This window comes from Camponotus vicinus, unplaced genomic scaffold, assembly GCF_025532165.1.
Source record: "Camponotus vicinus isolate PSW18456_S1 unplaced genomic scaffold, iyCamVici1.0 SCAF_3, whole genome shotgun sequence".
Taxonomy (NCBI): Eukaryota; Metazoa; Arthropoda; class Insecta; order Hymenoptera; family Formicidae; genus Camponotus; species Camponotus vicinus.
This window is the reverse complement of record NW_028141967.1, coordinates 15133062-15149149: the sequence shown is the minus strand read 5'-3', so window position 1 is coordinate 15149149 and position 16088 is coordinate 15133062. Positions and strand designations below refer to the sequence as shown.

General features: G+C 33.1%; 1 protein-coding gene across 1 annotated transcript in view; it reads left to right on the top strand.

Annotated features, from left to right (window-relative positions):
• The first annotated feature begins 872 nt into the window (after positions 1–872).
• The window catches only part of Hrg (poly(A) polymerase hiiragi), a 50746-nt gene continuing 35530 nt past the window's right edge, over positions 873–16088 (top strand). Inside the window, exon 1 of the mRNA XM_083093330.1 lies at positions 873–988. The gene's annotated coding sequence lies outside the window, so the exon portion shown is untranslated. The remainder of the gene's footprint in view (positions 989–16088) is intronic.

Genomic DNA, 16088 nt, shown 5'->3' with positions numbered 1-16088 from the left:
ACTTGGGAACATGTGTGGAAAGGATGTAGAAAAGGGAGCATAGAAAGAGAAAGTTGGTAGGAGGCGCTGGGATAGATGTTAGGAGAGGGAGGGGAGGGGGAGTGGTGAATAAGGGAAGTAGAAGTGGAAAGAAAGGGGATAATAGATGAAGGAGAAGAAAAAGTGGAAGGTGAAGAGAAAGTAATGGATAAAGAGGAAGAGGATAAGGGAGAAAGGGAAAGGGTTGGAGGAAGGGAGAGGGAGAGGGAGAATGAGAGAGAGAGAGGGAGAGAGGGAGAATGAGAGAACGAGTGAGAGAGAATGAGAGAGGGGCCGAAGGAGTAGGGAAGGGGATCATGAACAGCGAAAGCCCAAGCGAGATGTGTGTGTGTGTGTGTGTAAAGGTAAGAGGGGGAGCTAGGTAAAGTCGCGAACCCTCAGGATAAGAAATAAAGAGAGGAGTTAAGTTAAGAAATAAGATAGATGTAAGATGTATTTAAAATTGTAACCCCAAGGGGAACACAATAAAGTTTATTATTATTATTACTCGAAAATCTGATGTGCTGGGAAAATCTGCGGCCAGATTCATTTTCAGCGTCAAAAAATTTATCAGATCCACCTGATCTGATTTTTGTAACTGATCCTCGCAAGCCTGTTATCAGGCATGTTATCAAGCGGAAGGGATTTTATCTTTATTTAATCAATGATATTGCTTATAGCGCGCTTATCGGTTATTGCCTCAACCTGAAGGAAGAAAAGTAGGCAGTCGAAGGAAATCGTCGACCAATCACGATTGAGTAGTATTCCGATTGAGCAGTATTCCGATTGGTTGATTTCCTTACTACTTTCGTAGTTTTGTAGGACAAGGTTAGTCTCGTTCGATCATTTGGAGACGACGGTCAGCTAGCTTCACTCGACACTTTAAATCGGTTTTGTGAGATAACAGTGATACGCAAATCAGACAGCCATCGAAAAAGCAACCTCGCGGAAGGGAAGACTTGTGGAATCGGTACGTACATTTTTTCATAAAATTATACCTTTTAATTAAATATTTTTTACTGAAAATGGGAAAGAGAATATTCACACTCTTGCAAATTTCTATCACGAACCCTAACCAGTTGCGGTGAAATTTTTCTAACGCGAGTTTTGTCCAGTGTCTCATGTGTTCTGATATTCTCCCAACATTGTTGGATGATCATATTTTCAAGAAAATATATGACTTCAATTTCGATTCTTCAGGATTGCCTGAAACCGATTTGCTTCGTTTCGCTCTCGTTGGTCTTGGGATATTCGATTTATATTGCGAATCTAGCTTTACTTTCTGCTGGCATGCCCCGTAGCTTGGAAAATATTACGCAAAGGATACTGTAAACTTTCATAGAAGAGAAATACAGAAACGCATAAAACGCACAGTCCCTGTCCGACCATCAAAATATTATCATATACGTCCCCTAAAAATATACTTCTTCATGTGTACGGTTTTGATCCAAACATAGAGAGATAATATAATAAATTTTTAGTTCCCAAAAATAAATATACAAAAAAAATTAGAACACAATCATTGCTACTTAAAAGTCATCATTTATTATCGATATTTAACATCGTAATGATATTAGGTGAACGAGTGAATTAAGAGAAAACTTTTATGATCTTATCCTTTACCTAATGCATAATTAATATCGTGCATCCATGAAGCCATAAAAAATTTCTCATATTAAGACATATTTTAAAATTGTAAAAATCGTTTAAAATTATCTTTAATCGCGACGGAAGCATTCAACGGGAAATTTAATTTACCCAATTATAATCGTACAAAGGATATGTCATATATCTCATTGAATGGAAAATACGACGATATTCGCAGATGAAACCACAAAGGCTGGTCAATGTTGCGCCGCAACATCGATATAGTAAAGGGTGATATTCCATGGAACGGAAACGATACATCACAATTTTGCCTTATGCTATGAAAATCACACCAATTTCCAATATTGAATTTATTAGACCTTAATCTCACTACGTTACATCTCTGAAATTTCTAAATAATATAAATATCTCACTATAAACTTAGAATAGAATCAAAATATGTTTTATTTCAATAAAGTTTTAGATATGCGAATAGAAAAAATAGAATCTTGTTTTCTTTATTTAATTGCGATTATTTTTACAGGATCTTATTTGAAAAAAAAGAAATTTCAAATTTAGATATAAAGATTAAATTTTACAAAAAATTAGGAATTAAAAGATGTTTATGTTGCTAACGAAAAGATTATATTTCTATTTTCTGTCAGTAAATATCGTTCCGTTTCACGAGAATTCATCCTTTTCAAATGCACATGCGTATAAATGCGTCTGCCCTGTGCATCTTGCACCATCCTTTCTGCGATCGTGAAATCTAATATAGTCGCGACTTATAAATCAGAAACGACCATAATCTCTCGCTCAGCTTTATTTCCTCCCCACGTAGGACGTAGACTACGAGCCAATTTCTTATGCGACAATAGAGTAGCCGGCGTTTTGAAGAAAAGAAATATAAAAGCGGCGATGCGTAGCGAAAATATCAGCGAGCCAGAAATGCGAACCGAATCAGCGGCATGAATTATGAATTTCACTTTGGATTATTAAAAACCATTATTCAAAATATATCCACAGACAAAATGTGACATCAGCCAGGTTTTCTTAAATTATGAACAATGTGCAATAGTAATATAGTTTATCTGACAACCAATAAATCTCTTGAAACCTTCTAAATGCAGAACATTTTTTACATATTGTAAAGATATTTATGTATATTGTAAAGATATTTATGGTCCCGGAAATGATCAAATATTTCAAAAACAAAGCATTTTTTGAAAAAATGTTTTAAACAAAAGGTTTAAGGTTTCGAAAGTTCTATTGAATGGTCACGTCTGTTTGACATTGAATAGAGGGTTCAAGATTATATGGAATTCAACTTTGTTTTTTTAAGTGGAATTCCTTATTTTTCATTGCATATTCTTGTAGCTTATCTCTCAAGAGTTTTTCAAAACACTATAATAAAATATATTTTTTTATTAAGCACTTTTCGAGTTAGTGATGCTTAAAATAATTTCTTAATTTTATATAAATCATAAAATATCTCGTAAAATATTCATTTTTCGGTGATATTATTTTAATATTTTTATACACAAAATAATGTGAATCAATTGTAAAGAAAACACATAGTTATTTCGAAGAAAAAATATATAATTTGCAATTAACAGTTACAAATTTAAAAAAAAAATCGACTATGTGCTTTCTTTACATCAATTGATACCTCTCATTATTTTGTGTATAAAAGTATTGAAGTAACATCATCGAAAAATAAATATTTTACGAGATATTTTATAGTTCATGAAAAATTAAGAAATTATTTCAAGCCTCATAACTCGAAAAGTACTTAACAAAATAATACTTTATTACGGTTTGGAAAGTTTTCGAAATAAGCTACAAGAATGTGTGACGAATGGTAGGCAATCCCATTGAAAAATACAAAGGTGAACTCCATATAGGTATAATCCATCCACTTCAAGTCAAACGGATATGACCATTCAATAAAACATTAAACCTTGAAGTCTTGAAACTTTTGTATAAAATATATTTATCAAAAATGCTTTGCTTCTTTACCATTCCGAGACTTTTGGACGACTGTATATACACATATTTTTTATTACATATTTTTTTATTACATATTTTTTCATTAATAATCGTAATTATTATCTAAAAATTGTTATCTTTTATAACAGATAAAATAGTAAAATATTTCTACATATAATATTTCTATTAATAAAATAGTATAATATTTCTACATGCAACTTATTTAGGTATACTACAATATATTATAAATATATGCAATAAACACATATAATTTCATTAATATGCCTGATAAGATATTTGATTAAGCAAATTCGAGCCTTAAAGAAAGATCAATATATACGTCGGTCTTTTTTTTTTTAAAGTGTATGTAAAATATAAAAAAGAAAGACGTGAGGAGGGGAAGAAATTTTATTAAAAAGGTTACAATCGATTACAATCTTTTAATAACATTTTCAAGAATTTTCATCCGGGACATACAAAACAAGGGATTCGACTTACAGGAGAGTGGTTCGGGAGCTCTCGACAATCACACAGTGTATCAACGCAAATAAATTAATATATCACGCCACAAACGGGCAGGCCAATATACCGTAGGCGCTCTTACGACGTCGTATTTAATGCATACCAAGAACATACTGGCGGTTAACGCGAACAAAATTCTACCATTTATAATCATGACGCATGAACGGGCGCGCCACGTTTGTAACAGAGCTTCCATCGCGCGTGCTTTAATTAATTCGGGGTTTCGGCGAATCCCGCGAATACTCTATAGTTTACATTGTCCAACGATCGCGTCCGTTTTTACGTCGAAACGTCCGTTACTCGCGAAACTTTATAACATGTATATTATTATTATTATTATTTTGCATATATCAGTGGTCGCAATTATTCAGCATGCTATTATGATCAATAAAATGCGAAAACGGACATAAATGCTTAAAGTTGTAGTTAGAAGTATCAACCTTTGCAAATTCGAGATTTAATGCATCAATCATTTTCTATCATTAGAGAATTTCAATCAAGTAATAAAGCTAATAGATATATATATTTAAAAAAAATCTCTCTTGACATTTGTTAAGTAACCTTCTGTATAATCCCTTTGATACACTTTTCCGAGTCGAAAAGAATTGCGGATGTTGGTCAATATCGTTTCCGGCGGTCATCTGCTCGGATAGACGTTTATCAATCTACAAAATCGATCGATGGACTCGTCAATGGTGAACGATAAATTCGGAAAGCTTAGGATGTACGTTTGACAATGACAAACCCGTCCGCGCGAGATTAGAAAGCCTTTGTGCGTGCCAGGAAGCTGACCATTGTGTCGAAAGGGAGACCAGAGAAAGCTGTTCTTTTGTCGCGAATGACAGGGCCGATCTTCTTCTATCAGTGCAGATATTTGTAGCGGCGAAAGGCTGACCCGCGGCCTCGCCGCCGCCAATTTTACACCGATGTATTTTATTGCGCTTCTCTCTTTGAAAATCCCGGCGTGTCCCCGACTTTCTTGCACGTGACGGAAAATCTGAAGCGTAAATCTCTTTTGTTAGAAGATAAGGTTGACGATAAGACAGGAATCTTGAAAATGTTGTAATGTGTAATTGTTAAAAAAAATTTTTATACACATACTTTTATATTACATATTATACAAAGATTTTTTAATATTACATATATATACAGGGTGTATCAAATGTTTGGAAACGGTCGAATATTTCAAACTATGCATTTTAGAACAAATATTTTAGACAAAAGTTGTGGGGCTCTAAAATATCTATTTACCTGTTTTATCAGCATGACCGCAGGTATCGTTGCCAAGGTAACGAGAAGGCCATCTTGAATTTTTTGAATAGGATGTCCCTTTCGTGTAGCTTATCTCAAGAGCTTTTCAAAACACTATATTAAAGTACTTTTCGAGTTATGAGACTTGAAATAATTTCTTAATTTTACATAAACTATAAAATATCTCATAAAATAATCATTTTTCGATGATCTTACCTTAATACTTTTATGTACAAAATAATGAGAGGAATCAATTGGTGTAAAGAAAACACATAATTGTTTCGAAGAAAAAATATGTAATTTACAATTAACAATTACATATTTTTTCTTAAAAACAACTGTGCGTTTTTTTTACACCAATCGATTCTTCTCATTATTTTAAGCATAAAAGTATTGAGGTAAGAGCATCGAAAAATGAATATTTTACGAGATATTTTATAGTTTATATAAAATTAAGAAATTATTTCAAGCCTCATAATTCGAAAAGTATTTAGTAAAAAAGTACTTTATTGTAGTGTTTTGGAAAGCTCTCGAGATAAGCTACAAGAATATATAGTAAAAGATGGGGCATTCTATTTAAAAAATTTAAAATGTTTTTCACGTAACCTTGGCAACGATACCTATGGTCATGCTGATAAGACTAATAAATAGATATTTTAGAGCCCTACAGTTTTTGTCTGAAACTTTTTTTCCTAAAATGCATAGTTTATGAAATATTCGACCGTGTCCTTTTGGTACAGACTTTTGGAACATCTTGTATATATATATATATATATATATATATATATATATATATAATATTGTAATATGTAATTATTTTATTCGAATATCTATCTTAAAGCAAATACTAATAGAACAAATAAAAGTTTAGAGAAATTCAAAACAAAAATTAACGAATAATATAAACACAATATATAATAAAAAAAATAAATATCTAATTTTCTCGTGAGTTAATAAAATTTCTTATCATTTCCCAGATATTTTAATTTATTACTCTACGGCTTTAAATTTCGAGATAGAATTGCGCACTCAAGAATTAGTAGAGAAACATATTGTACTTAGGATTCATTATAAATGACACATGGCAAACTACGTACAATATTTCCACTCAAAGAAGACTTACCTAGCCGAGTAAACTCGCTTTGAAACGTTGATAGAACCCCATGTCACGTTACGAATAATACATGAGTGGAATAAAACAAAAGCTGCGCTTTGTCGATACGGAAAGCTGATGAACACCTCTGTAATAATGGTATCATTTAAAATTAATCAACACAACAGTGGTTGCCAAAGTCACTTGCCGCTTGTGTAACATTCGGTAGCCTCGCAAAAAGGAAATATCACGCGGAAACGTCGATCAGAATAAGAGAAATGAGACACGAATTACCTCTATAAACAGATTTACGCCGTTGAATGGGCAGAGTGATGCCTCTATCGATTTTCAATCGGCCGCAGAAGATTTTTTATTTTACAAAAATCGCACCTTTTTTACGATCCAACACGACCAAGTTTCCCCTCGATGAAACGACGCTGGCCGAATTTATGAGGATAGTAAAAAACGGTCGATTTACTATAAAGGCGACAGTTCTCCGTCTCATACTGCATTTTATCACGCAAATAACCGAGATACGCATAAGATGAAAATTATATAATAAAGCAACAAAGTATTAAGAGACGCGAAGAGATGGCGATTTGGTTTAGGTTGTTGTTGATAACGATGATAAAGAGAGCTTTTATAAAGCTCGTTCAATCACTGTCGAAATTTTTTACATTTATTTCAATTATTCGTTCGCGCGGAGAAACCGGAAATCTGGGTATCGCAGATAGCAAATAATTTTTTTTCATAATTGCAGAGATTTTTTTTAATTACAGATTCTAGTTTCCCATATGTTGTAAATGTGAATCCGTTGTAACGACTGATTGCGTGCAAACATATCCGCGTGATTTTTCCCGCTGATTAACTTTCTGCCATGTCTCGTTAATACACGTTATAAACAGAAAGCAAGAACTGCAACATCCACGCATTTCGCTTCGATTGACGCAATTGTACAGTGACGTTAAACGAAATAAACTTAAATAAGCTTATTAAGTTACAAAAGAATTAAAGAGAGGATAAACGCAATTTTAAATTAAAGCGGTTAAAATTTCCCACCAAAGAGGCAAGAGAGGCTAAATCTGTCGTGCGCAAATACAAGTGCGTTTGATAATCGCAATATTAATAAATGTTAGGTTTTGTGAGCAATTTACGTTTGTTTAAAGAATAAAAAGACGAAAATAACGGTGTAAACAAGATTATCAGATTTCGCAAACCTCTGTACGCGACCTCGTATGTCGATGATCCCGAAGGGTTAACAAGCCGAAATTTTGAGCCTGCTAACGCAAACGCCATGAAAAAGCGTAATGAAATTCCACGGTTCGACGAGAAGCCGCGTTGCGTAATAGGATCAATATGTTATATTTATTTGGAGCGCGTATCTCTCTCTCGCGTGCCACGCTATAAAGCTGCCAATGTTGAGCTAGGGAATAGCCGAAAATACCTACGAGTGACCTGTATACACTCGCGTGGCGTAATACGAAACGGTAATAATTAGCATGACACGTCGGTCGTGTAAATTACAACTCTGTTACAACGAGACATAATGGATGTTTACTGCCATCGTGGTTCTATTGCCCGTAAACTTTCCGCTAGATCATTGGATTTATCCCGCTCCGCGTTTAACTGGTCTCCCGGAAACGTGTCTAGTGTGCTGATACACACTGGCGGAGCAGCACGTTTCATCGTTGAAACTTGGGAATAATGAGCTTGGCTAAGGCTCTATGACCCACATTCTCGAAATTTTAGCGATAAATACGAGTGGTCCGATGTCGACGTTAAGCGCGATCTTTATTTGATTACGCGGAAACAAAACGCTCGCGAATCGAACGTCGATCGATTTAGCGGCAAATTTATCCGAAAAATAGTTTTTACCTGAAAATTGGACGGTTTCTTTCGTGGGAAGGACGATCGATTAACAGCGAGAGCATCGCAAATAGGTGCTTAGAAACGTAATTACAGCGTCGGCATGACTACGCTGCATTGTTGTACAATGCCATGATTAAATTCGCCCGCCTCTCGCACCGACAAGGATTTAGATCCTTGACCTAATCGCTGTTACGTCCACAGAGGCCCGATGGCCTACCGTTTCATCAGGTATTACGAGAAGGAGGCTGTAACTCATATCTTTGTATAATCAACATCGCTGTTATTATTATTATAAATACGATTATATGATCATAATTATATATTATTGTACGATACAATAATATGCATATTATTATTGTTATTTTATTTCAAGATAACGGTCTATGATGCAATCGTTATCGCGAAACGTGTCGAGAGCGCAACTTGCCGTCGAACACGAGCATCATCGATTTAATGCAAATTTACGGGGCATCTCTCGAACCGTATCTTAGATACAAAAAATATTCAACGTCATGTAATTCCTTGATTTTTTTTTCGGTGAAGATGCGACGCGCAAAATGGCATTCAATAATCTCTAATAAAATTTCATGACAAAAGTGTAGCTGCATATTTTCTAAATTGTCGGGATACATTAATCCTAATTGGATTAGAGAGATGTAACTCGGCGAGCGGATATCGAAACGATTGCTCGCACCGTGATTGCTTACGCTATGTAATATGGTTCGGGGGAGTAAAACGTGTAAGATTTCATCTTTGAACAATATATCCATTCGGCGAGATCGCCGGCAACGATCGATTATGCCAGCCGTCGACCCCAAGTAATATCATAGATGCGATCGATTCTGGGAAAGGGTTGGTTGTACCACGCCTCAACAGCTCCTATGTGCACCAAAACTAAACTCGTTATCTCGTAATACGCGCATTACCCCTCAAAATACCAATTATATACTGACGGAATCGCCTCCTTTGAAACAGCTTTACGATACCTAATCGCAGCGTTCCTTCCCCCTTGAGCAGAATATGCCGCGAATCCAGCAAAGGCATTTATTAACGTTATTATCAAACACACGCTTATTAAAACTGTATTTGCGTGCGGCCGATACTTAGCCTGACTTTGGATAATTTTAACTGCCTTCGTTTCAAATTACGTACTCTCTTTTAATTTAAATTACTTTTCTGATCTGAAATCGAATAAATTGAGTTCTCAATAAAACAAGTTTAAAATAAATTTGAAATAATGAATATCCGATTAATGAGCGACAGTAATTGACAGTACGAAAGTACGTGTAATTTATTGGTCATTTTTATGTCAAGCTTTTTAATAATTAGTTTATACTCTTAAGCTATTTGTGCTATTTTTCATTACTTTAAAATAAACATTTCTATAGATTAAACAGTTATATATAGATTTAAGAGATAAGCTTATATATAATATATAATCTCCTCTCTCTCAATTTATTTTTTTTTATCTTTACGTGTTAAAACAGAAAATTATTGATATTCTTTTTTCGTTTCTCTGAAAATAACCACAATATTTTCCATTTGTAGATTAAATTTCAAGCGAGTTATTATTTTTTTTCAATCATAAACAAATTGACACACACAAAATCCTGCTCTACAACATACATTATTAATAATCAGGCATCTAAAGTCACATTCGCGGCATCTGTTACGTAACTTCCTCAAAATCTGTAGATATTTTATACGGTGAAAAATTATGTCATACGTGTGCACCAACTTTGAAGCGAGATTGCGTCGAACGTCTTCCAGCTGGAAGCATAAAATAGCCGGCAGACTCGGAACGAATTTGCGCCCAAAATTGAATTGCACCGGAATGCAACAAACAACCGCTGAATTGGCGCCGCGAGAAAAATCCCGTATCGAGCGGGCGAAATTTATTTCGAATTCGATAAATTAGATTTCCCGCAAAATCGATACGCGGGAACGCGAGGCGGAGGCTTAATAATATTCGATTGTGAAACTCAGTGCTTCACATTTCACATGGAATTTCTCATTAACACGATTATTAATTTAATTATTTCGGTCGAGGAAATTTGTCACGCAAAAGGACTTTAAGAATTATAAATATTTTTCGTATTTCTCTCTCTAAAAGTTGTTTCCTCGTCATTTAAAATAAATGTAGCCTGCTTCAAGAGCAATGTTTTAGAGCAGTGTTTTATGTAAAATTTTTCAAAGTTAATACAATATTCTCTCTAAAAGTGGCAGAGAAATGACTGCGGAATAAGTCGTATAATGATATTAAAAATACAGCTTGGTTTGAAATTTCAACGTGATTCGCATCAATTATATAGCAAAGAGGATCTTCTTTCATGGAAGATATCTTGAAAGAGCTGAGAAAAAGAGGATTCTTCCGTTAGTTCTCGACATCTGCGACAGTGTAATCTTACACCGGAATTCTAAGAAAGATGAAATTAAAATGTTAGATAATGTAGTGCAGTTTTAATGCATTATAATCCGGCATTTATGGTAGCATGCAATGAATAATATCAACGTGGGTGTATTCGATTATAATATCCAGTCTACTAAGTGTAATCGATAAAATAAATGTATATAAAATTCTGTATTATATTTTTGCAAAAATATACGCGTTTTTTGCATCATTAATTTACAAAATTTATTGAAAAACTCTCAGTACATGCGGAGTGTATTATAAAAAATGTATTCTAGGACATAATTCTACATTTTATAAACATCACATTCATATAAAAAGTTTATATAAAAATGTGTTCTATTTTGGACAGTTATAAAGATACAGAGTATTCACTCTTAAAAATGAAAACATTTATTATCTTATGATTAATAGCATTACATTCTACGAAACAATTACATTAAATTTTAAATAAATTTTTAAATAAATATAATAACAAAATAAAAAGAAAATAAATAAGATTTAATTTTTAATTTTCATCATAAATTTTTTTAAATTTATTATAGGCTCAAAATTTCAAGTATAATTGTTTCATAGAATTTGATTCTAAGATAATAAATGATTTTCGATTGAACATTTTCGTTGTATCTTTATAATCGCCCAGAATAGGACACATGTTTATATAAATTTTTTTGTTTAAAATTATATACTCTAAAATATTGATCGTTCTTTCTGAAACACCCTGTATATAAAGAAGAATTTGCGTATTCCCTCAATTATTTTTCGCAATATTTCCCTGTAAGGATATATTAAAGTGGTACATTTTACATATATTGACACGTATGTACGTCGCTATTGATCATTTTCGGTTAACCGAAAAAAAAGCAGAATAGAATAAGTCATCTAAAGCACAGCAGCTGATCGCGTAAAAACGGAAAAGAGAGAAAATGAACGCATAAGGGAAAAAATAGCGAGAAAAATTGGATGGTAGTTCGAAATAATTTCCCTATCCCCCTCCCCCCCTCTAAGTCTGTTTTCCGCTTGCGGGTAATAATACGAATCTATAGTTTTACGAGCGACATATAAGAACAAGAGAAACCGAACCGAATTGGCAACATATAAGTGACATACAAATAATATTTCGCTAGACAAGAGATAGTGGAAGAAAAGATACTGGAATCGTAATAAAAGATAGTATTGGCTTTTTATTTTCAGACACGCATATATTTGTCTCTTTTCTAGTAATGGTGATTGCGGTAGTAATTTCAATCGATGAAATGACAACGACTCGACAATAAAAATCAGAAGTGATATATATTATTAAGAATATAAAAATATAATTTATGTTTGCATAAATGTAATAAACTAATATTTTCGTAAAAAAGTATTTCTCGCTGTTAAAAAAAATCGCGCAAATCTAGAACAAAAAAAGTCTAGTACGATATTACTTTTCACGTTGTGTTGAACTGATATCCAACTGATCCAACATAATAATTAACTAAGACGTATCAACAGCATGCTATAGCGTAGTTGTTGCACAATAACACAGAATTGTAAAGATAGACAAAACTTTCCCAAAGATGAAATGTAAATTTAAACAATTTCTCTCTCCCAAGAGAGTAATCAACGTCGTGGAAAATGCCCGTTTATTCAAATACCCGATAGTTTGCATTTACCAGGTACTTGTAAGCAAATTTTCAGTTTGCGAACTTCGCTCGACAAGTAAAAGTAATCGATCGACATCCATTCGAGTCGACGTCCCTTCGAGGAGAAACAGAAATGTATTGCTGGGGGTACAAGTCGTTGGCGGCGACGGCGACGGCGAATAAAAAAAAGAAAAATTTGATCAATCGGGAATTCGCATCCTTGTTTTTAAATATGCATCCAGAGACGCCTGCGTCGGTTTACAGCTGGTAGCTATCCGTAGGAGAAAGGAGGAGGCGAGGGTGGATGAAGCACCACTTTCTCGGTGAAGAATCATGCATGTTTCGAGGATTCGTACATGTTGAGCGTATATGTATGTATGTGGGAGAGGCTCTTCAGTCTGGAAATCTCCGTTTTTCCGCTGGATATACGTCTATTTGCTTGTCGCTAGCGCACTGCCGCAAGTACTTTCCGCGCGACATTTTGCATATATTCCCGATCCACTCGACGATAAGCTTTGAGCATTTTATCTACCGACTTTGCTACTAGACTAGCTTCTCATTATTTATCGGTCCCAAGTTTTGTATTCTTTTAAATGCCATGCATCTCGCGAGATGAAATGAACGTCTAGACATCTAATCTGAAGCGTACGATGTCTTATTATTATCATATTAGACAGGAAAATTATATAGCAAGAAGCGAAAATTGTTAGTCACAAAGTTAATTAATTGCTACTTCAATATTCGTTCACAGATAAAATATAAAAATATGAACTAAAGTAGACATTTAAATCTATTTTAATAATACATACATAAATGTAATTAATCAGAATTGAAAACTATATAATTATTAGTAAAATATTAATTTTTAATATTCGTTCACAGATCAAATATAAAATTATAAATTTAAATGGACATTTAAATTTCAGAAATACATCCATACAAAAATGCAATTATATATTTGATCAGAATTTCAAAAATTATACATAATTATTAATAAAATATTAACTTAATACGTTCATAGATAATATATAAAAATATAAATTAAAGTAGACATTTAAATCTATTTTAAAAATACATACAAAAATGCAATTTTATGATGAATCAGAATTGAAAATGATATAATTATTAGTAAAAAAATATTAATTTAATATCTATTCACATATAAAATATAAGAATATAAATTAAAATGGATATTTTTAAATCTATATCTATATTTTAGAAATACATTTAACAATTCAATTTTATAATTGGCTAAAGTTAAGAATTATATATAATTATTAATAAAATATTAACTTATTAAGTTTTACTTTAATACTCGGAAAATTGCAGTTGCTTTTTAATTAATTTTCTCAAAGTCCAGAAAGTAATACGATCTATTTTAGTACAAAGTTAGCTCTCTTCTAATACAGTATGATCCGGTTTCATGGTTAATCGATACAGTGTAATCGTTAAAGTAAAACACTTATATCAATCTAATGTCACTCATCATTCGTCGTTTTTTAGTCACCGTCGTAAAAATCATCCCGATACTGAAAGATCTAGGAGCAACCATAATTGGTACTGCGGACTAGAGATCGAGCATCCGTCTTCGCTCTCACTGAAACTAGATTAACGAGCTTGAGTCATATCTTGTCAGAAAGAAAGTGAGTTTGAGTAACGCTGCATTTGCTGCTCCCTTCAACGGTTATTATTTGCGGTCGCTGAAGGAATTATCGGTATGTCTCGACGATGCAACTGCAACGTCGTGGGAGCTATGACTATAAATTTATTTCGCTACTAACAACAATGCTGCACGCGAAATCCCGGCTTTATGTATTCACGACGGTACTTTACACAACAAGCAGTTGCATTAAAACTTACTTGCGGGATGTTATTCTGTCTTACACCGCTCGCGCGGAATCGCAAGAACGCTTTTTCTTGGTCGAGAAGCACCTGGCAAGTGCTCGATTCGCGTCAAATACTTGTCACGTAGCTTTAATGGCAAGAGCTAATCCCCGTTAAATCCCTTCTGCCAGAAAATTTATAGAGAATTTGAAGGACGTGTGTCCCTCACGCGTGTTTAATTAAATCCCATCGTCTTATTGACTTATCACATGCTAAATGTTTATCATAATTAGTCTGAAAATCGCTCGCATGTTTTTAATGAAGTAAAATTGTCTGGCAATGGACTTTTCTTTTATTAGAGGCGTTCAATTTCAAGTGCTATGCATTTTCTCATACGCATTATTATACGGCTTTATATAAGTGTAAACCATTTATAGCGCGATTCGACCACAGGCGCTGAATTTAGCTTTTGTAGAATCGGCGCCCAACCGCTGAATTGATTCAAATGAACCAGATTTCGAATGTCGTTAATGAGGGCTGCGACAGAACGCAATTCGCGATAGGAAAGAAAGAGTAATGATTTCATTCATCGCGAATTCTGTTCGATATTAACAATAAGTTGTCTCGTTTTAACATATCCATGATATATAATATTATTGAGGTCACCCAGCAAACACCAAATAACAGTTATATAACTGTTAGTTATAATTTCCCACTCAACAATATAACTATTACATGTTATGTAACAGTTACATAACATGTAACAGTTATATTGTTGAGTGGGAAATTACAACTAACAATTATATAAATGTTACTTGGTGTTTGCGGGGCATATTTATATAATATTTATATAATTATATAGGGGAGAAAAGTAACAGCGTCATGAAAGTAACAAGCCTTGTAATAAACTACACAATATGTTGAATAATTTGTACTATATAGTCAAACGCGTACGCCCCCGATTCTCTTCCTTTTCAGCTAATTGTTGTAGATCGCGCCGGTTGCACATGCAGGAGTGAAATTAATATATTTGCATTATTCACCTAAGTATTTCTTGTTTTAGTTTTTTTGTATCTATGTCTAATTAAATGTATATATTGACGTAATTATTTGCCGGTGTATTCTTCTAAAATGTATTCATAAGTTTTTATAGTTGATTTGGCTAAGTCTTGCATCATATTTAGATTATAATGCTTTTATTCTAAAAAATGTGTTTGGGGACGAAAGTAACACGACACTCTGTGGACGAAAGTAACATGTTTCAATGCTTAAAGTATAAGGGCTGATCCCATAATAACTGTATCAATGGCGATTCTTATTACGTATGCCATAATTGTGATTCGGAATAGATACCAATCTCTTTTGTATAAGTAGTTATCATACAATTTTTACACTATTATTTAGAATTAAACTATTATTTAGACTTAAAAAAGTACAAAACTGGTGTGATATTAAGTATAATTATTTTATGATATTACTTATAATTATTTTGCTTAACGAAGATTATTTCTTTTAAGTTTTTCAAAGATGATAAAAATAAATATTTATTTTATTTTTTATTTTAATATAATATAATACAAATTTATAATAAAAGTTATCTTGCTTAATAAAAGATTATAATAAAAGTTGCCTTAAATTGAAAAAGGCATATTTATTTTATTTTCCTGAAAAAAAGAACTGTTACTTTCATCCCCAGACTATGTTACTTTCGTCCCCGGCCCCTAGGACAAAAGTAACAATCAACGTACTTGCGAAAAGTTATAATAACTCTTTAAATATTTATCATTTGAGATTGAAACATAGGTATAATAATAGAGCAATAAATGGAGTTTTTTAACATATAATCTTTTTCTTTTATATCTCTAACGAATTAATTAGTGACCTATAATACAAAAAATGT